Source organism: Pithys albifrons, chromosome 5 (genome assembly GCF_047495875.1).
Source record: "Pithys albifrons albifrons isolate INPA30051 chromosome 5, PitAlb_v1, whole genome shotgun sequence".
In the NCBI taxonomy this organism is placed as follows: domain Eukaryota; kingdom Metazoa; phylum Chordata; class Aves; order Passeriformes; family Thamnophilidae; genus Pithys; species Pithys albifrons.
The window spans coordinates 22,037,594-22,060,087 of NC_092462.1; the positions used below are offsets into that span (position 1 = coordinate 22,037,594).

Here is a 22,494-nt window from a genome sequence, read left to right on the forward strand (position 1 = left end):
AATAGAGCCACGTAAACTTAAGGGATATTTATACTGTCACATTTTGTTTGTACTCACTTTAAGTGATCACATATGTTTAATTGCTAGGTTTCTTTTCTGAAGTGAGTGGTAATGAATACAGTGTTACTGAATTTCTGCTGATAGGGATGCAGAAAAGTCCTCTGAAGCTGAGTGGATTATTGAAGCTGTTTATTGGACTTTTAAATATCAAAGACTTATGTATTTGAAAAACAAAGTAAAACGAAAAAACCTGAACAAACCAATAACCCTTCCCAAAACCTCAAAAAACCCCAAACCCAGAACCTATTACAGTATCAAACAATGATGGCCCTTGTCGTGGTTGTTTATGGCTGTGTTGTATCTCATTAATCCTGGGATAACTCTGACCCAGTCTCATGAATTATGAATTACACTTTAATCCTTGAGCCTCTGATTTGTGGTACTTGTGTGCCATGAAAATAGTCACAGCAAATACAGGAGCCAAATTTCCCATGTTCCTTATCTTTGCATGGGCTTTCAGAGTGGAAGGGCAGAGTTTATTCTTTTCGTCCTAAGAAAATATTTGAGTGTATTATTTCAAAATACAGTCTGAAATGTCTTTTTTTGGTGGATTTGAGTTGAAAACAGATGGATCATGTTTCATAGTCTCTGTTTAGATAGGTGCTTGTCATTCTAACAAACGAGCAAAGAAGGCTCAGTGTGTGAATGCCTGAATGGCATAGAGCCATAGGCAGGGAAAGCATATTATGGGGGAATGTCATAAAGCATGAGCAGGACAAGGGCTTCATTGCATAGAAGATCACCTGCGGTTCTTTTAGTGCCTGCACCTTGGAGAATCTCTCAGATGGCACTAATTTGCAGTACAGTAACTACTGAAAATAGGAAGTAATAGGAAACGCATTGAAATAAATGAGCCTACAGTGCACAGCAAAGCTCAAGAATGTTACAAGAAAGGTCCTTGTGTTTTTACTGATAGACTGAGCACTGCAAGGCAAAGGGAAGCTAGTAAATTTATGGAGAAGAGTTTAGCCATTTCTGTGAGTTATGTTTAAGATGGCAGATTATCAGCATCTTGCTTTCCATGTGCTGCAGTTTCCCTAGTGTTTGACTGTATGTGTGGAATAGAAGACTTCACAGTTGTCACTGCTAGAATCGTGTCCTTCCAAAGACAGTTCTCCGCAGCTGGAGGTTTTGTCTACTCAGTGTTTTGGTAAATCTTCTGGTTGTTTTTAGTTAGTTAGTTAGTTAGTTTTTGTTTAGAGCCTTATGCTTGTCTCACTGATGTGCCACTATAAAACTGCAAACTTCAAATTGCCACGATGTTAGTAAAAGTGCTGTTTTATGTGATTCTGTCTTATGAAATCACGTAGTCTAAGAGGAAGAGAGAAATTGATTTAGTCCAGATTGATTTTTTTTTGTCTATTTGTATTTAGATTGTTTGACTGCTCACTTTCTTGTCTGTATTGCAGTTCTAATTTTCCCCTTATAAAACTGGTAGGTACAGACCACTGCAAATGCATTAAATCTTTTTCATTCTATTGCAATGTTGGGTAATTTGAGAACTGAAGCCACTAATGAAAACTGATGTCCAGAAGAATTATCTGGGTTTCTACAATCAAACCACGTATTTCTATATGTTATGTTCACATGTTACAAAAAAATTCTCACACAATTTTCCACTTTTTTTTTTTCCTCATGGAGTCTGCATAAAATGGAATCTTGTATTCTCATGCTGTAGCACTTTTCTATAATCTATCTCCCTTAGAAACTTTCTGATGGCATCTATTAATTTTCTCTATAGATTTTAAACACTATTGATGCTGAGTAATGTGTTTAATTAGCCCCAAACCTTCTGTGTAATTATTCCAATCTGTGCTTTTCTCTCAGCATTTGCTTGTAATGCTGACAAATGGCAGGAGGGGGAAAGGGCACTGCCCTGTCAGTGGCCATGGGGCATTTGGTCCTTGAGTTGTCAGAATGCTTTCTCCTTCTGAAAGATCTGTGAAAGAACAATTAAAATACAGTTTAGCTTCATTTAAGAAGTCAAAACAAATATAAGTTCTAGAAAAAAAATCTTCCTTATCTTATGAAACAGGATGTTTTTATGGTTCCTTTAGAGTTTCCCAACTTTTTGTTGTCATAATATCAGCTTACTTGCCAGGGCTAAGTTCAGCTTTGTCTCTATTCTTGCAGGGTTTAAGAGGAAAGATAAATTAGCACAGAATTACAAGTGTTTTCTGAGCAATGTAGAGTGAATACTAACTGAATCCTCTTCAGGTTTTCATGGGCATTGACACCTTTGGCTTCTGTGTTGGTTATTTACCAATTCTGAGGTCAGAGACATGGATGTCAAACCACAGCTATTTTGGTGTGGTAAGGCACAGCTTGAAGTGTACAACTTACTTTTTGGGCAATTTTTTACTCATTCTCAACTTTTCTGTCTTTCTGAGAATAAAATGAAGGAAAGTCTTTATATTTTTCTAAAATATACCATAGAGGTAGCATATGGTCAAATGCCAGCTGAAACGTTTCTTAGACAAATTGTGTAGACCACAATTAGAATAATTGAAGCCAATTAAGGAGAAGAAAGGAAAGCATTTTCAAATAGGACAACATGCTTTTTAGAAGCTGGGAGCTCACATGGAGTGTTATGGTTAAAGGAAGAGAGACCTGCTTTGTCTGTAGTGAAATGTATCACTATTCCTATATTTAATACTATGTTAGCATGGGAAAGTTCTTCTTTTATGAAATCCTTTAAAAATAAGATCGTGAAATCATATCCTTAAAGGCTGTAAATGGAAATTACTGTTTCAAGGATGATAGGCTATACTGTGATTATTGGGGACATTCACTTGTAGGGTGTACCTACCTAAGTTATTTTCTTTACTAACAAAACCCATTAATTTGTTCTTTCAAACAACAGGTTATAAAAACTGTAGAATGACAAACTTCCTGTAGGAACAAAGAAAACTACTTGAATTAGACCATTATCAGCAAATCAGTTGTGTTTATGCCATTGCAAAATTTCTAGGTGTTCCAGTATTGTGAAGAAAATAAGTATTTGGCCACTGTTTGGGAGAAGAATGAAACTGAGCCATTCTGCAACTCTTGAATTGGTGCTGATATATGTAGAACTACTTCAGATAAGATAAGCACTTACTCAATGATCTTAAAGGTCTTTTTCCAACCTAAATGATTCTATAATTGTAAAGATTTTGGGAAGCTATCTAATGAACAATTTCTGTTTCATATTCTAGTGTAATAATGGAGTAGATAGTAGAGAGCAAAGGCAGTGAGGCTCAGGTCCTCCTGTTTCTCCTTGCCTCTCTGCTCTTGTGCCTTTTGTTCAATGTATGAAATTTCTTTTCCTTACAACATGAACATATAATGTATTCATTTTTCAGCAGCATTAATCATCATCATCATCCTTCTATAGCCGTTATTCTCTCTTCCTTTCCTCTTGTGCTTCTATCCTCTAAGATTAATTTTCCAGCCTTGTCTTCAGTCCTCTGCAGCTGATTGAAGCTGCACTTGCTGAGGACTATAATAAAGCTTTTATTGTTATACTGTAGGGTAAATGAATTTTGATTTTTCTGCTGCTTATGAGACTGTTGTTTTCTCCCTAAGACTTACGACATCTGTTGTCATACAAATCCCATCCTACTCCCATGGAAGTGCTTGAGTTGGTGCATTTGTTATAACATGGAGGAACGATGATCCTCAGTTTGTAAGATATGTAAATTATTAGAGTATCCAGAATTATTTTTAGTAATGTGTATCATAAATCTTATTCTTTCAGGGCCTCTGTTAAGACGTAAAGGAAAACTGTGTGGTTGAAGATATTGTAGTGGGTTGCAATATTACCAATTTATCTTGGCAGTGGACCTAATATATAAAAGGGTAATTTTCCTCATAAAACACTATTGTTAAGTACTTTGCTATCGATGGACTGCAGTTCATAGGAACATTTACATATTAGTTGTTGAAATAAGGTAGTAAATATGTAACTAGCTGTATGCCATCAGTGGGCTTTTTTCCAGATAGCATTACATTCTTACTTGGGTATCAGACCAGAATTGGAAGGTCTGTATTATTTGTAATGGTTTAAACCTTCTTTCAGAATATTGCTAATCATTACAAAAATGTTCTTTGTCCACAGGGTGGAGTTAAATTCTTTTGTTCCTGGAAGCTGAATAGGAGGAAGCGGCGTTTCAGCTTTTCTTGGTAAAGGTGAGACAGCATCTGTTGATAAGCATATGACACTGTTCATTATTATGAGCTCACAGAAAGTTTGTCAATGGAGGGTTTGTTTATTTTGGTAGGGTTTTTTTTTTAACTTTTTGTGCTTTGTAGTAAGTGCAATATGTGATAACGTCACTTGTATTGGGAATGGAATGTGTAATTCTACCACAGGTATCAGAAAAGACTCTGAAGATAAGCAAATACCTGTAGGTCAGCATGACAAAGCGGATAGCAATTTGTTCTGTTGCTGGACCTTGTGATATTTTCCATATGCCATTGAATTGGCCTTCCCAAGTTTACTCCATCATGCTTCCACACACTCGGCAAGAGCTCTTAAACACAGTAGTGTTTTCTCAATGCCACTTCTCAAAGAAAATGTATAGGATTTTGTGCTGCTGTCTTCACTGCTCTGTATTGTCACATGACAATGCAGAGGTTGATGTGAGGAGAGAAGGGCCTTGAGATCTATTTTGAGACAATACATTCAAAATTAAGCAGCAAATACCTATCCTACTTCTGTTTGTCAGAAGTAGGAGACTGAGAAGGGGATAAAACTCTGGAAGTCTTTTAGAGATACACCTTCCTCAATGATTCTTGCTTCATGTTGTGCTGAAAGGTCTGATTTTTTTTATAAATTCAAGTGTTGAATTGAAGCCTGCAAGAAACAGAAGTGTAACCTGCAGCTTAGTGTTGAACTCTTAATTACATTTTTTGATGCAGAAATCTACATAGCATTCTCTTTCCTTGTTTCCATTTGACAAATTTTGAAAAATGTGGTTAGGTTTGATGTGACAATTAACTAACACTTACCTCATGCACAGCAGACTGACTGTGAGTCCTCTGTGCAGTGCAGTGCAGGTAGGGAACACAAGCCTGTTCTCGTTTCTGTCCAAAGGGGCTGGAATTCATGCATGGTCATTTACAATTCCACGTGTGAGGGAGGCTGGAATCTCTAATTGAACGTGGTAATGTGTTTGAATGAGCACAAGCTGATCAGTACGTATTCTGTGACTGCATCCGCACATCCACTTATGAGTTGCTCAGAGGTGCATTTAACAGGATGGTAGAATGAAGGCTCCAATTGTATATTAATGTTTGGATTATTAAGAACAGCATGGCTGGTTTGGTTTAGCTTGGCAAAATGCCAATTGCCTAATAATCTATCAGAGTCCCCCCCTTAGGGAAAGGGAGGGAGAAGGAAAAAACCCAAAAAACCCAAAGCCCAAAATGGCAAGCTTCTTATATTTATACAGAAGAGAGACAATTAAAAACAGAATATGATATAACACATATATATACAAATGTGGAAAAATAATAACAACAGCAACTGAGTTGCCCACTCAAAGAACACAGATCTTCACCACCTCAACCCATAAAAACACTCCAACATACTCCCTCCAAAGGACACTCGTCAAGAGAGGAGAAAACCAGCAACAAAAGAAATGAAAAGGTACTTCCCAAACCAAACCGCTGTGAAGTGGTGATGAGGCGCAACAGCCCCAGGAACAGTGATAGCAGGTTTGCTCAGCACCCGCCTATGAGGGGAAAGACAGGGCTAGGCACCTCCTATACCTTCTGTTATACTTGATTTTAGATCAAAATGATATGAAATATCTCTTTGGTTGCTTAGGTCAGGTGATGCTTGTCCCCTCTAATCTATGTAGACTCTCTGGGACTCCTAAACTGAGGCCTTGCTAAAACTAAAGCCAAAACTACTACAATGGCATAAGTCTACTTTTTCAAAGTTAAATAGTTCAGGAAAGAGAAAAAAGAAAAAGGTAACTCTTAACAAAGCTGAAGAGAAATCACATTGACCAAAAATCAGTTTTGTGTTTTTGTGCAGATGTAGCTGATTTTGAGGTTTTCTTTTAAGTATTATACAACTTCCTTGATCAGTAGTTTAAAGTAATGCTATGTAGGGATGCAGTTTTTATGAATTTACAAGTATTTACTGTACTATATGAAGTCTACTACTTTAGAGAATGAGAAAGCTATAATCACCTACATAGCCTTATGATTGTATGGCTATGTAGACAATATGAGTTACATTACCTTCTTGCTTAGCAAAACACAATTAAAATATTTTTGGTATAAAAATGTTCTTTCAAAGTCTTTAGTTTCTGAATTTAGGCTTCAGCTTTGATCTCTTACCCTTTAATTCATACCAAAAAATGCCCCTGACTTTTGTCAAATCCTTCTAATGTACCTGGTGGTCCTGTCATTCTGTCTCCATGTGACTTGTGAAGCCATTGCCCATCATTTCAAATGTTCACATTTTGTGATTTTTAAGTTTACTCAACATATATAATCTCATATGTTAAATTGTTGTTGGAAGAATTCTCAGCCACTCATGAAAGGAGAACTTTGCCTGCTGAAGTGATATACATATTGGAGGATTTGTGGACTTCTAGTGAAGGATTGTGTTCTAGTGTTAGATTGCTAAAGATGCAGGGTGAAAAATTACTATTCCAAAGTACATGAAAATGTATTAATAATAATTTACAGATAAGTTGATATGGCCTGAGCTTAATCTCATTCTAGCAAAACCCATGTTGAAAGAAATGAGAATCTACTAGGTTAAGATGCAATTGAATCGGATTTCTCCGCCCCCCCGCCCCCCTCCCCCACCTTTTTTCCCTCCCCCCTTCTTTCCTGCACTGGAGAACTCAGGTAAAGTAATAGCCTTAAATAGATAATGGTATATACTGTGTGAACTTGCTGGTTACAGTCAAATAATTTTCTTCCCATCCTTGTGAGACTCAGTTGCTTGTATAAAGCACAGTCCTCTGGTCAAACAGTATACTCTTGTATTTTCTGAACATTGAACAGAAGTTATTCCCTCTTAGAGTTTGCTCCATGCTTCTGAAGCGTCTGTTAAGCCTCATTCAGTGATATGTGTAATAGGCTAAGTTTGACTTGCTGCACTTCTTTCTCTGTTTTTAAAAAAATTCTGTACCTCTGCAGTCTCTGTGGTGTGTGCCTCCCCATGGGTGCACAAACAGAACAGCAGCACTTTGCTTGCTCTTTGCTTGTGGGAGTGGAAGACCTCGGAGTTCACACTTATCAGTACCCAGCAAGGTTTAAGGATTGCATTTAATGACAGAAATTTCCAAACATAAACAGCCACAGATTTAGTTTCTGGATGTGTGAATTGATGCTCCTGTGAAGCTGTGGGAGGAAGTCGAGCTGTACAGGCAGGATCAAATAACAATGTCACCGAAAGAAAGTTGTAGTCTGTAAGCTCTGATGCTTCCCCATATCATAACTACTAGTTCAGCTTAAATACTTTTGCAGTGTCTGTAGGCTTCTTGAAGAAAAATGTTAACTGATCTCTGCCTCCTACCCACAGCCTGCTCCAAAACTAACGCCCTTGAGGATTAATTGAGCCTATATTCAACATTATATGTTTCTGCATTATACACAGAAAGTTTGTGTGTAAATTGTGTATGAGCGAAGGATGAATGCTTTGAAAACGTTCTGAAAAACATGCCAGTGTGCTGCCAGTTCAGGCTGGGAAACTCAGGTCCTTGGGAGTGGAAGGCCAGAAACTTCGACATTCCTGTATCTTCCCTCCCAGTTATGATGAATGGTGTAATTTTTTTCATCACAGCATAGTTCAAGTTCAAGCCAACAATCCTCCCCATGTGTGTCTTAATTCTTTCTTCCTTGACCCTTTTTTAAAATCAAGAACCCCTTGGGGCAGCAGCACTTTTCATACATGTCTGGTTTATGGCTGAGCACGTGCGTGTTCTGGTCAGTCTTCCTCCTGAACAGAGAGCTGTGTCAGAAAGTAAATGCCGTCCTCAGAAATAATATTTGCCTCAAAGGACTTGACCTGCTTTGTGATGTTTTTGGAAACAAAATGCAGGAATAAGCGTTATATTGTAAATGAAACAAGGAAAGGAGAGTTGCTGCTTTCCTAAAATAAAAACAGAGCTTTGATACTGCTGAAATGTTTGGTTTGCTGGGGCAGGTTAACTTTCCAGGAAGTTGGATGTTGTCTCGACTTGTTTATTTTGGATATTTCCACTAATTGATTGTAATCTAATTATTCAAATGCAAAGCCAGGCCTCCAAAACAGCCACTGGCTGCCCTTGGAAAGATTTATTGTTATTCTTCCATAGAAGGAGGGGAATTGAGTGGTATTTATGTTACTAGCAGCTTATAGAGCTGGAAGTGGAATCAGTGGAGCCAGTGAAGTGTGTGATATTTTCTGTCTAGGAACTATCTTTCAGTAACTGTTCTCATGACTTTCCGTTTATTGGTGCATGCTATAATTTAAAAAAAACTATCAACAGGAAAAGCCTGATTTGTATAGAAAATGATGGAAGAGAATATTTTGTTCCCTTTCTTGTTTCATATTCTAGTAGTCCATTCCCAATACTGGTAATACATTTTCAGCTTGAAAAGGTGTCTACCATAAAATAGAAATGCTAGGAAATGAACCTCTTTCTCACACAGAGCTCTGTATTTTGTGTCTAAGAGGAAATTAGTACAGAAGAGTGAGACTGGGAGAGGAGTGGATGTTGCTGAATGGAACAGAATGAGTTACTCATTCTTTAGAATAGCCAGAAGGTAAACTCAAGCGCACTTGAAAAACCACACTGGTAAAATACCCGCTGTGTAGTTCAGGCTTTTAAATACAATGTTTACTATTGACTTTTTTATTGGGTTAGAGGAGGAATCAACTCCTGAGAATGCACTGAGAAAAATATGCCATGTGGGATGTTAAAAAGTGGCAATGTAGGCTGTATTGCTTTGCACCCTGCACAGCCACTTAAATGTGTGTGGTGTGTCTCTCCTACATGTAGAATATACGTATATATAGATATGTTCAATATACACACATATATGCATAAATATCCTGTAAACAGATAGACATATGTTCACACATAGTCATATAGGTATGTTTGCACACACATGTATGTGATACATGTGTTAATACATGTGTGTGTATAACAAGGACATGTACAGGTATTCTCAGACTGGAGATGCAGGAAGTGTCATGGAAGGCAGGCGAATGCCCAGGAAGCTATTTTTTTTTTTCAGTAAGGGAGGAAAGGGAGTGAAGGGGTTGATGTTACGATTTACTACTTTACCTGGCAGGACTGAAGTTTGGGTAAGGCTGGGAATGAGATTCTGTTGAGATATATTTATATTGCAGAGGGTGAAGAAGCAGGAGAAGTGTAGAAAAGAACTGTTAAAAAGCCCCTACGACAAAGGAAGAAGAATTTACAGTGCTTAAGAAATGTGAAACAAATCTGAAACCACAGACCATGCATGGCGAAGTTGCTGGCTGAAGTATTAGTTATGATGTAATTAAAATTAAAAAAATTCCAGGTATTTATAAAAAGAAGAAAATAATGTACAAGAAGTTGTGATGGCAAAGATAGGGTAATGTAACCTTTGCAGCTGTGAGGGGTCAAAAGCAGGAGGTAAACACAGAAACTAAACCTCCCTTATCTTGGTACAGAAAGTGGGATTTTCGTAGCCTCTAGCCTTGGATAAAAAGGCAATCTGTAGGATGCCTAGCAGAAGTTGTTGTAGCCCCTAAGAGAGGAAACACACCTTTGTCATCATATGAAATGACTGATTTTCATCACAAATGCACATCTTGTGAATTCATGGAGTGTAAATCCACTGTTGAAAAGATGTTGCGTGGTAAGTCCAGAGCAAAAGAGGAGAAAGCTGAGTCAGATTTTGATTTGCCAGGGTTGGCTATTGGCTGTTGCTGACTGAGACTATTTGAACTGAATTCTGGTATATTAGTATGAGAATACTGACTACATCAACCAGTTTTGTCTACTGAACTACCCCAAACCACTTGAGAAATAAGCTGATCATTTCAGTTCCTTGGAAAATATTATCTGCAGTTGTGACTACTTAATGCATGAAAATGTAACATGCCATGCCAGCGTAGTACAATAGAAGCATTGTGATAATGTGATAATTTGTCTTCCTGAAAAAACATGATTTAGACCACTGAAATCAGTGTGACTGAAGGACACAGTTAAAGTATATCATGTGTTGCTCTCCTGAATAGTGTTAACTGGACCTTAAATACATTCCTAGGTAATGTAGTTGGAGCCACAGAACATCTGTCCATCATATTTGGGACACTGAGATATTCAGTGACCTGAGGTCTTTTATGTGTTATGGATGAATAGCATATTGCAAACTACTGAAACCATGCATGAAGATACTACATTTTGAAAATCACAGCTCTGTGTCGGGAATTGAATTACTTGTGTAGTATATTGCACAACCTATTGGCATGTTGAATGAAAGTCTCTAGAGACCTACAAAAGGAATACTTATTTGGAGAATTAGAAGTCAAAACCAAAGAACTAAGCCTGCTGTAGAGATCAGACTGCTGCACTGAGAAAATCAAAGTCCATGTGTGTGATTTAAACCATGTTTGACATGGAGGGCTTTGGTTTCACCAAGAGACTCACTATGCTATTTGGTTATGTTTTTAAAACCCGCAAGTGTAAATTAGAACTGGCTAATTTTATAATTATTCCCAACAGACACACAAGTAATTTAGTCTCAAACATGTTTATTTTATAAAGACACAATCATTCAAAAAAGAAGTGCTGAGAAACCACAAGTGGTTTGAGCAATAGAGGGTTGGAGCTTTTGCAAACATGCACATTTAAAATGTGGTAGCATTTATTTAAAAGCCGTTGAGTGTTTTGTCTCTTTCTTTGCAGCTTTATGATTGCCCTTAAAGAATAATACCAAAGAACTGGAGGGTGGAAGAGTTGTTTTGTTGATGATGGTATTAATCATTAATTTAGTTTAAATTCCAGGAAAAACCTCAGTTTGTCAAACTTGAGGAATAAGGAACAAAATCATGCCTGTTTCAGATGCTAGTAGAGGAGAGACTGAACCTCAGACTGAATAGAGAAAGGGATTTAAAAATTTTTTTAATCCCAAAACTCGATGGATTGTTTGTTCTGCAGAGACAGGGATACCACTTTAATAGCTCAAAGAAGCGACTGCACACAAGATGCAAATATGCCACGTGGAAAGGACACCATATACAAATAAGTTAAAGTCAAGGTTGTAATACTAGCCTGTATATAAACCCTTAAAAAGGCGACTAGAAATAGTGAGGTTTTCAGCAGTTAATGAGCAAGTTCACATAGGACTCTGATAGTTACTTGTCACAAACTGAGAGGAAAAAAAATGTTTGACAATGTGAAAAGTTGAGTGCCCCACAGTCTTGAGGTCTGCATGATATCATGTTATACTTTTATGTAAAATAGCATGAATAATAACAATACAAATTACAGTGGCAACTGCTCTCATAAACATTGCACTTTCTGAGAGCAGTAACCTTTATTGCAGTAAGCTTATGAAGACTAGTCTGCTTCTTTTACAGGAAAGATTAAACAACTTAAATGTGGCTGCCATGTGCTGTCAAAGGTAAGTTGTAGCCTAGTTTGCTTCTTTAAGGTGTTATTTAAATAAATTTGTATTTACCTTTTTCTAAGCAGTACTTTGCTTTCTGTTTTTGAGAATTATATTCAGCTGGAGGGTGGGGGGGGGGGAAGGGAAGTGAGACATTTATTTTCTATAGTGGAGATATAGAGCTTTTTCTAAACTTTTTGTAACATCTTTAAATACAACTAGGTAGCAACCAGACTTTTTACATTTCCTGTGTAAGTTTGTAGGATCACGTAACTAATTCTTCATCAGGCAATGTATCATGCTTTAGGTTCAAGTTGTCTTACTTCTGGAACAAATTGTTTAGCTATATCCAAAGCATAATGCTGCTGGAGTTAATATAGAATTATCTATTTATGGATTTTCAAAAAGTCTTCAGAAATCAAGCACCAATTTTTCAATAAAGGTAATAGGAGTTAGTACTCTTAACTTCATATAAGCTTTTAAAATTTCATGCCCTACAAGAAGCAGGGTAGCACGGTTGAGAAGTTGAACTGATGTGAAGTATAAAAAAAAGTAACAAATGATTCTTTTAGATGCCAGACCTTTCTGGCAATTCTATAAAATTTCTAGCATAAAGTAGATGAATTTTGTTAATGAATAACAAGTTAGAATACATATTTTAGTCTTTCAGTCTGAAGAACCCACAGCGTTTTAAGGAGTTTTTAGGCTTTTTGGAATGTCTTAAAATGCAGTTAGAACTTTCCACTGAATTCTAGATAATTTTTAACAACATATGGTCATTGATTTTGTTAATTGTACCAGACTCATACCTTCAGTGAAAAACTAGATTTTTAACTTGAGTGAAGAATATAGCCCTAATGAGAACATCTTGAGGAAAGGAATCTTTATGACTATTTATGACAGACTTCTGCTTGTGCTTATCTTCTGCAAGGTTTTAATAGTGGTCATCAAGTTTCCAGCATAGTCTAAAATTTCAATTCCAAGCCTTTCTCTTTGGGCAAATGTACAAGTCATTGCTCTCACTGCTTTTTGCTGTAACAGGTATGCCTTCATATTTACATTTCCCATCAGAAAATGTGTGTTTTAAATTGTTGAGTGCAGGTTTCAAGATTGCCTCTGAAGCTGGAGAACTTTGTGCAAAACAGGTTTTGTGTAGGACATCCTCAGGCAAGTCTCACCAAGGCCAACAGAGAGGCACCTACTGATGGCAGTGGGTGGTTGAGAACCGTGGGTTGCATTCTCCTCTAATATGTTACTGTATATTTTATTCTGTTGGTTTACAGGGTTGTGTGCTAGAAATGTATTTTTGTAGTTTAGGTTATAAAAAAGTCCTGCTGTTCAGTTTTACAGCCATATATATGACACCTAGGTCTTCTGTGAAGTTTTTTATGTACATGCCCTGTTTCACCACTTCCATGCAACAAAGAAGTTTTTTGATAATCAGGCATGAAAATCCTCAAATGTCTTCATCTTCAAACTGGTATTTTATTTTAAATAGTTGCTAAAGTTTGGAACTTTTATGCTTTCTTCCTATAAATTTCAATGCTGAAATATTTTATTTGCAATTCACTTTTCTGTGCATTATTTACAGCATGTGTTTTCCTATTTAATTTTTATTTCCTTTTCTAAATGCTCTAAGACACGTTGCACTTTTTGAGGTTGGATTTTGGGCTTCTGTTTTGGGAATATCGGTTTAGAGAAATGCTCATGGATGTTCAATATGGTCTTTGTATCCTTTTGGTATGAAAAGCAGACATAATGGGTGATTCCTACTTTTTTTACTTTAATGGCTTTCAGCTGCATTTAGCCAGTTATTTTTGGTCTAAATATAATTCAACAGAAGAAGAAAACTAAGTAATTAATGTTGCAAAGTTAGAACTACCGTGTCACTTTTTTTTCAAAGTTGAAAGAAACTGGCTTTAGTCTCAAGGTTTCTGCAGTGACGTGATTTTTTTTTTATTTTAAAGCATACATACCTAAAACACCAACAAACACATGAAACCTATGAGTATTGTTATTCCATATATATCTCTAGCATTTATAGACATATGAAGAATTGAACTACACACTAGTGTTACAAAAGACAAGTCCTTGGCAAATGTGGTACTATGTGAAGAGAGCCTCGGGTTGATAAGTAAACATTCCTTTTTTATTTCATGCAGCTGTGAGTTGTGGGGATTCTACTTCCTTCTTTGAACATGCCCATTCTTCTGTGCTTTTAAAATATTTTAACAAATGTAGATACTGTCAATGAGGCTTTGTATATACAGACCACCTAGAGAACATCTTTTTATGAGGGTTACAGTATTGACTTGAAAAGAGTAAACTTTTGGATGTCTGAAAGGAAAATAAGTAAATGAAAAGACCTTTGAGATTTTCTAGCTGTGGGCATATAAATATATATATATATGCACACACAGTGTGGGAATTTTTGAAAGAATGCAAAAAACCCTAACCATAAGAGGTAACAGATACAGAGGTTTCAGAAATTGTTTGCATAACTCCATGAAATATGAAATTACATATTAATTTTAAATGCTTATGTTCTGCAAAAATCACCTGACATTCAGAAAGTTTATTTTAAAGGCTTTCCCCCCCAATTGCAATTTAATAATATTTATAGGTATAACATTAATATAAAATTCAGCAGTGCAAATAAAATTCACAATAAAGCCCCTCCGTCTGACTCAATACTCAAAGAACTTTCTACTGAGTTTTCCTCCATTAGCGTATGTGTAGTTAAAAGCTACAATTAAAATGTCATCTGAGATAGGTGAGCCATGAATTTGTTTGAGACTGAACTAAGTCCAAAAGATTAAAAAAAAAAGAAAGAAAAAAGGATCCTACAGTACTTCAAACATGATGCCTGCTCCTCTTTGGCTGCCAAAGTTACCCTTGAAGACCTCATTGAAAATGATAGAGATTTACAGCACTTATGTGCATAGTCAAGGAAGGGAAATGAAAATGTAGTTGCAAGCAGTCATCAAAAGCTCAATCTTTCAGTTAGTTTCAGTTAAAAGCACAGTTTATTATGAAGTGTCATGCTCAAGTTGGCAGGATTTTGTCAAGTCTAAGTTGGAGCTAAATCAGCTGCAGGTAGGAGATAAAAGGCCCAATCCATGCCACACTGAAGTAAACCAAAACCTTCCCACCAGATCTAAGACTTTGAAATTTACTAAAATATTTTGATTGTGTGTGATGATTTTTATCTTTTTTAGGCTTTCAGGAATTATTAGAAACATTATTCATTTATATATGTTTAAGAAAAAAATATACTGTGGAAATCATTGTGCTGATCCCAGATACTGGTGCCTGAGCCCTGGGTGTTTGGAGAGTCCAAGAGTGGCTGTTACCCTGTGAGGCCATGATCATCAATACTTGTCACTACATGTGTGTGCTGCAGCATAGCCAAGCCATGCGGATTTGAATCAGGTCAGATGTGAGAACTTGCTCGTGTATTTGTCAGCCTGACACAGCACACAATGTTGTATTTATAGCTGCCTTGTACCAGCTGCAGGAAGAAGGATGATACCTAATCTGGCATAAAATCTACCAAGATAAAATTATTTTATTATTTTTTTAAATTTATTTGTATCGGCAGATACAGGCTTGGTAGCAGTTCAAGTTTTCTTTTGCTTTTATTTGTGTTTTTGGTTGTTGTTGTTTTGGTTTGGGTTTGGTTTGTTTTTTGTTTTTTGGTTTTGTTTTTTTTTGTCATGAGCTTTCACTGCTTTTTTAGGTATTGAGCATCCAAAAGATGCAGTTACCATCTCATTGAACCACATATTACAACTATTATTACTGCATAGTAATAATTTAATATTATTAAATATTTGAGTCGTACTGGAGTAAATTGGGCTGTTATCGGACAGCTAGTAGTTGTCAGGGCACAATTTGTGGAGCTATTTTTTACCCTTCCATTGCAAAGAGGATTTTCCATGACAGCATGCTTTCTCCTCTCCCTGCCCCCAGTTTGTACTCCCACACAAAACTTGCAGTTTTCCTTGCTGTGGCATAAACATTTTTCATAAACAGGAGTTACACTTTTAAGGTAGAATCATACTATGGATTTTTTAAAAACAGGAATTTATTCAGGCATGATACTTCTCTGTTTTATCAGCATAACTGGTGCCATGGTGAACCTGACTCTGGCATAGAAGCATAGTGAATGACAGAAATGTCATAAAATTTGCTATTGAACAGAGACTCATGGCCTTACTGGAGTAAATGCTTGTGGAATTGCACCATCAGAACAGATGATAGTGAACTAGTATTTCACATGAGGACATCTTATCAAAAAAGAGTCAAAAGTTATGCCCTTTTAGATATTTGTTAGTCTTTTCAAAGTCTGGGCAACATGTGGGCTTTTGGGAGACATGGAGTAGTTAAAAGTTTCCTTAAGAGAAATGCAAGATAATAAAAATGTACAATTCAGTTCTATGAAATGGAGTGATCCCCTGGGAAATGTGTTGGAAAAGGTAATTTAATTTAGGGGGGGGGAAAGAAAATTATGAGAGAACAAAAAATTGTCATGTTTCAATTACAAGTACATATTCACATATGTTATGCTTCCATGTATAATCACATTACAGTTCAGGATAAAGTGGATAAAAAAGCCTATGCAGATTTCTGTAAGTGATCCCTGCAACTTGAGATGTGGGATGTGAAGAGCTGTGAGGAATGCCAAGTGGGTTTTTCTGGGTTAAAGAAGAAATGACACTTTCACTTCTCAATTTTATAACATGCTCCCTACTATGTTTATGTAAATAAATACACTGAAAATAATCTGTCAGCAGTTGAAATTTGCATGCAACTGCAGAAATGTCAAAATTTTCAGAGTACCTCCGAACATGCAGCTCTGACTTGGGCAATGCATCATTTAAATGTACGAATTAGTTGGCACCCAGTAAACACTGGTCACAATTTTTTTCAAAGAAAAGAAATACAGAGCAAGTGTGCCGATTTAAACAGTGTTTAGAGCATATTTGTGTAGGTTGGACCATTTCACTTATGCATTAGTTGACCATGAAGGGTTTTGCACAACTGGTTTTTTACAGTGTTACTGACTGCTGAGCATGACTGGGAGTTGGATGCTTGGAGAGGTTTTTGCAGGGTCTGTTGACAGTATAGCCACAAGCAGGCAATATCAGTGCTCAGGCAGAAGAATTTGATGGATAAGATAAACTCCATATAAACTAACAAGCATACCCCTTGGCTGTATTAAGGAAGATGATGGCTGTAAGGTCATGTTAAAGTCCTGAATTGTTTAGGAAAGCTTATGTCTTCCAGCTGGGAAACATCACATAGACAGTTCAGAATACACCAACATTTTGCTTTAACAGAAACACAGAAAGTCAACTTAGGTAATTTTATCTGCTGTGTTCCCTTGGGCCAGTGCTTTAGAAAGGAAGGTAAGATCTGTCATTAGTCATCGTTGCCTCTTGTGAGCTATTAATTTATTATGCTCTTTTATGTCTGCACGTTTTTTTGTAAATAGTGCTTAGATTAAAGTTAAGTGTATGTATTTGTAAAAACAGATGGATTGGACTTTCTTTTTCCTCTGAGTAGGGCTGGTACCATTTTACTCATGTTAAACATCTATACTTGCTGTCTGGGAAAGTTTTGGTAAATTTAAAGGAAGACTAATGGTTGGTGAGAAGAGTAAGTTGCAGAAACTCTGATTACAGTTTTTCTCACTTTTATTAAGAAAGGAACAGCCCATATGTGCTGCATATCTTTTGTAACTCGGTATAACTGCATATACTCACCTCTGTCCTTGAAAAGGTCTTTTGTGGGGCGCTTAAGTGCTGCTCTATCCCAAGGCTGTGTGTACACAGTCATGAAATGGTCATGAGAGAGCTTTGTAAGAACTCCTGAAGGATCTTTCAAGGTGAAGGGTAAATTTAGCATTGTTTTATTAAATAATCTTTCAGCCTTTCCAGCGTTTGATCCTGCTACAGCAGTGCTTTGTGTTGAGGTAAACAGGAACCCTGGAAACACGATGTGATGCTGAGCAATCAGGTTCTCCAAAATTAGTGAATGAAACTGTGCCCTCATTGGAGGAAACTGAGCTGGGATACACACACAGGCACTACTTGAGCAAAAGGTGAACTCAGCTTTTACAAATGATATTAGGCACAAGCTACATAGGTTTAAAAGTCTCAGGTAAGTTTGACTTGTCTTTAGATGAATCATGTACATTCTGTGGCTGCTACAGTTTGGTGATGAGTATTGTCTGACTTCATTATACCATAGGCAGTTCTACTATCTTTAAAGTCTTGGATCAGTAAAAAATTAATTAAGAAGAAAAAGAATTGTAAGGAAATCTCGCTATGGATTCTGGTATTCAGTGGCTCCAGGCAAGCAAGGTGATGATATAGAATTAGGATGCCTGTTTAGTGTAGTATTTCGGCAAGGTAAAGGGTAGCCTAACAAGGAAAAGATAGGATTAGATTTTGCCATTGGGAATAGTTAGCTGCAGAATGATTTCACGCATTATGTTGGAAGAGGGTATTGTAATTGGGAGGAAGGCTTTGGAGTGAGCAGCTTTCTGGCAGAGGGAGACTTCTCTGGGGAAGATGGATCCCGAAAGGAGGGACTCCAGGAGAAATCAGACGTTTGGAAAACCTGGCCTGTTAATACACATGATCTTTTCCATGCTGTATCTTGGTTCTTGACTGTAACCCTTGAGCTGCAGGGAATTTTTGGAGTTTAGTTTATGCCTTCTAAATGTAATTTTGTCCATCTTTTGCCTGTCAAGGTTGTAGAATGGAGGTTTTGCAGCTTATGTACTTCTGTGTCAGTTCCTTAAGTGGAAGATCAAGAGTTGCTGAGAAAAAGATGAAGCTTTGAGAATGTGCCTCTGGAGATGAAAGGAGGGTTTTGAAGGGAGGGTTGAAGCCCACACAAAGGTGCTTTGGCACTACTGTAAAGTGTCATAAGGGTTACCTGAGTCCTCGACCTGTGTACTGGTGAAAAAACATGGGGTGCCCTTCTATGAGAGACAAGATAATACTTAATTGACAGATGTTTTTTATCCTTTCTAAGATAAAAGAAAAACTCGTTTCCGGCCTAGTTGCAACATTGCTGCTAAGCATGATGAAGCCTCTTTACCCAGGGCTCTGCTTTCTTGAGTGGGTTTTTGGATGCCAGAAGTGGATTAGCCCAGTGTTGACATCAAGCTTGTCCCACAGCACAGTGAAAAGAGGAACTCAGTATGTGTAGAATGGAGATAACTTTTCCCACTCATACTCTCTGTGGCTTGCATTCCTGCATGGTGTCTCTCCCAGCTCTGTCTTTGTCAGTTTAGCTGTCTGAATGCTGGAAATGTGAGAGTTTTTGGTTTGATTGCCCATGAACAGATGGCTCAATTGCCAGTGGTTGCTCTCGCTGCTATTCTGTTCTGCTCAGGTGCCTCAAGAGAGTGTTCCCACCTGAGAGCCTGCCTCATGTGCTTCTATGAGGGTAGTGCCCCAAAGCTGGAGAAACCTGAGGAGAGTCAGCCTTCCTGCAAGTAACAGATGGTTACTGTTTCAAATGCAAGGGAAGGAGGGAGGGGGGGGGAAGGGGGGAAGGGGGTGGAGTATTCCTATATAACATGCAATTCTGGGAGAGAAGGGAGGGTTTTCTTGGAAGGAGAGGGTGTTTCTGTGTTGTCTGAAGGGAAACGAGGTGGAAAGACAGATGAAAAAGAGAAAAATGGATTGGAGCTTTTTCATATCCTACTTAATCACAGTCACATGTCAGGCTGCTGGAGAGGAGGGAGGGGATAACTTGTTGAAATGTGTAGCGTGCTGGAATTCTGCGAGTGAGTTGTGCGGTGTGGTGAGTCCTGTGGCTTGCTGCTGCCCTGATGAATAGAGCCTTTCCAGAGCTGCCAAGCCTGAAGCAAATGTGGTCAGGGATTTATTATGAAATGTACCAAACCTTGGCATGGGGCTAATTGCATGTAACAAGGAGCGTGCTGGAAACTCAGACCTGAAAGGTGACAAATGCAGAAAATATTCTATATCTGATGCTGGTGAAAGAGGTTTTGTGCAAGGGAATGTCTGTATGTCTGTGCCTTTTGCTAATGAGCTCTCAAACATAGCTGCGTGTTTTCTTGTTATTAGTTTGGTTAACATAGGTTGAGATTTCTGGTTTTATTTCTTTCACAGTCAATGACAAAAAATAATCACTATATGGCTGTAATAGCTGAAGTTCTTAAAGCAAGTGTCTGGGTGCTGTCTACAAAGTACCTGATGCACACATTGAAAAAGAATAAAGTAGAAAAGTATGAGCCTGGATATTAACAAAATACTGAAGCTGAGAGTTTGAAACTTGAATATAAAGGTTTCAAGAGAGAGCAAAAATAAACTGTAGGCTTTAAAGAGAATACTCTGTTCAGTATCCTCAGTGGTTGAGTAATAAATTTGTACAGCAAGATTGGAGTTTCTTCAAGTTTTAAAGTTTATTAGGCCTGCCAGATCCACATCCTTGCTATGTAATGCATATAATGTCATATTGTGCATCATAGACCTGCACCACAATGACATTTAATCCAATGAATACCTTCTTGCTTCCTTTCAGCACTTCTTTCTGTTCTTCATGTATATCCATAGTTGCATTTTTTCATCTTTTGTTGGTCTTTAATGTCAGACTTGATTAAGCTTTTTCTGTGGCCATGCCAAGGCAGAGACAATTGCTTCTGTCTTTGAAAGCCCTCAAACTATCCAAATGATTATTGTTAAAATCAGAGGTACTTCGAAGAAGGGCATGAAAAGAAAAACTTGGAAAAAAACCCCAGCAATGACAACAACCACCCCCTCACCCCCACCCCCCAATCATGGGATGGATATAGAACTTAATTGACTTGATGTTAACTGACATAGAAGCTAGACAATAGTGAAACATGTTGTAGGAAATAAAAACAAATGCTGCAAGATTTTATGCTAATATTCTTTCTTGTCAAATTGGAAAATTTCTTGTCAATTTTTCTTTGTTTATTGGAGGAGAGCACCTTTTGAGTTGAGATTTCATCCAGAAAACCAACATAAATCCATAGTAAGTGACTTCTCTTGCTTTTCTTCATAGGATATCTGCTTCTTGGCGTTTCTAAAACTTCATCTAAATTACAGGGTCTGAAGAAAACATACCATCTCAATCTTCTTCCTAGTGGTACACGATTTGCTGTACAGTGAGGTATTAAGGAGACAGACATGCAAAATAGAAGCTTCTTATATAGTATTGCCTTCCCCTCAGTTTCCTGTCATGTTGATAGTCAGGAAAGGAGAGATGTACAAATGAGGCAAAAGAAAGCATAAGAAAAGAGAAAACAAGCATGCTGCACACATTCACTATTGTTCTAACGAAAGCTTTTATATGGAGTATGCAATCTAAGGCACTTAGTTCATTTAATGCATTAGCCCATAGTAACTTAATGTGTAAATACTGATACAGGCCTGATACGGTGTGCAGACTAAAAAGTTTTAAAATTATCCTAGTTAAAGATATTTTTGATATGTGAGGGCTATAAGATCTATCAAGTCTTTTATTATTAACAAAAAATGCAGTAGGTATCCTGTAACTTTATTAGATTTATTCCTCTCAAAAACTATTCTTGCTGGTTTTAGCAGCATCCTAGAGATGTCATTTTCAGTCAGATAAACAGTTCTTGAACCATTTTCTACATCTATGAAGCCCAAATAAGAGTTGTTTTTCTTGGCATGGAACATGTTCTATTCTACCTTCCTTTTCCACAATAAATATTCAACATTTTTATAGAAAGCAAGAAATAGTTTTGATACCAAAATGGCAGTGTAAGTTTTGTAAAGGTGCTGTCAGTTGGATTTGAACACAAAGAAGTTTTGTATTTGAAAGAAATTGAGTCAGAGAGAGAATCTCCAGGTATTTCTAGAGGGCTTTTGCCAGGGCAGAAGTTGCTCATTGTTTCTGTCATACTTCCATCTGCGCAAGTTACAGCAGCTTTGTACCTGTTACAGCCTCTCTCCATTAATAGCTTGATCATCCTTCTGTCGACGCTAGCAGGAAATTGTGCTTGACTCCAGCAAAGCTGAAGTATGTTGTGAGGGGTGGTGCTGAGGGAAGGAAAATGCTATCACAAATCACCTTCATCTGCGTGGGCATAATGGTTGCACATCAGACCATAAGCTTTCCCGATCTCCAAAGCGTGCCTTCTTGCTGCCTTTCTAGCAGTTGATCAAAATAGACGTGAGGGGATGCTAAATCTTTCAGTCCCTCTTGCTTTCTCTAGAAGAATGGATGAAATGGGATATCCAGTGGGATATGAATTGATTTTGGAATCAGTTTTTTAACTGAGTGATAGCCAAGTTCACCCCTCTCTTTCCCTTTCCTTAGAGTAAGACTTAAATTTAACAAGGACTCATAAAAGCTGTGGTTTTCACTCTGAGGATATTCTCTAATTTTGGAGGCTTCTGCTGAGGAAATTATTTTCCTCCTCAGTTCCTGATCCCAATAAGCACTAAAGAAGCCATATACAAATAACACTTTGACCCAAGCCAAAAATAATACTGAGCAAGAGTGTTGTCATAGACTAACTCTAGCAGAAGAGCAATTACTGTTTGTAACTTAAAGCCAGCATAAAATTTGAGAAATTCTTTCTACATTTCATCCAACAGCATCGTGTGACAAATTAGTGCCTATCAGGCACATGTAAATGTGAAGATAAAGGGTGTAGTAAAGGTGGAATAGTAGATGTCTCTTGGGTTTGCGCATTAGACAAAATTAGGGGATATTTCATGTCCTTGTACTATCTATGTTCCCATGGTAAGGCTGAAACCTTTAGATACCTTTCTGAGATGGTAGTGTTGCTGAAAG

General features: G+C 37.4%; 1 protein-coding gene across 1 annotated transcript in view; it reads left to right on the forward strand.

The window, feature by feature from the left end:
• Positions 1 to 22,494, forward strand: part of BMPR1B (bone morphogenetic protein receptor type 1B) — a 243,653-nt gene that overhangs the window by 45,955 nt on the left and 175,204 nt on the right. The window contains exon 2 of the mRNA XM_071555880.1: positions 4,160 to 4,230. The gene's annotated coding sequence lies outside the window, so the exon portion shown is untranslated. The remainder of the gene's footprint in view (positions 1 to 4,159; positions 4,231 to 22,494) is intronic.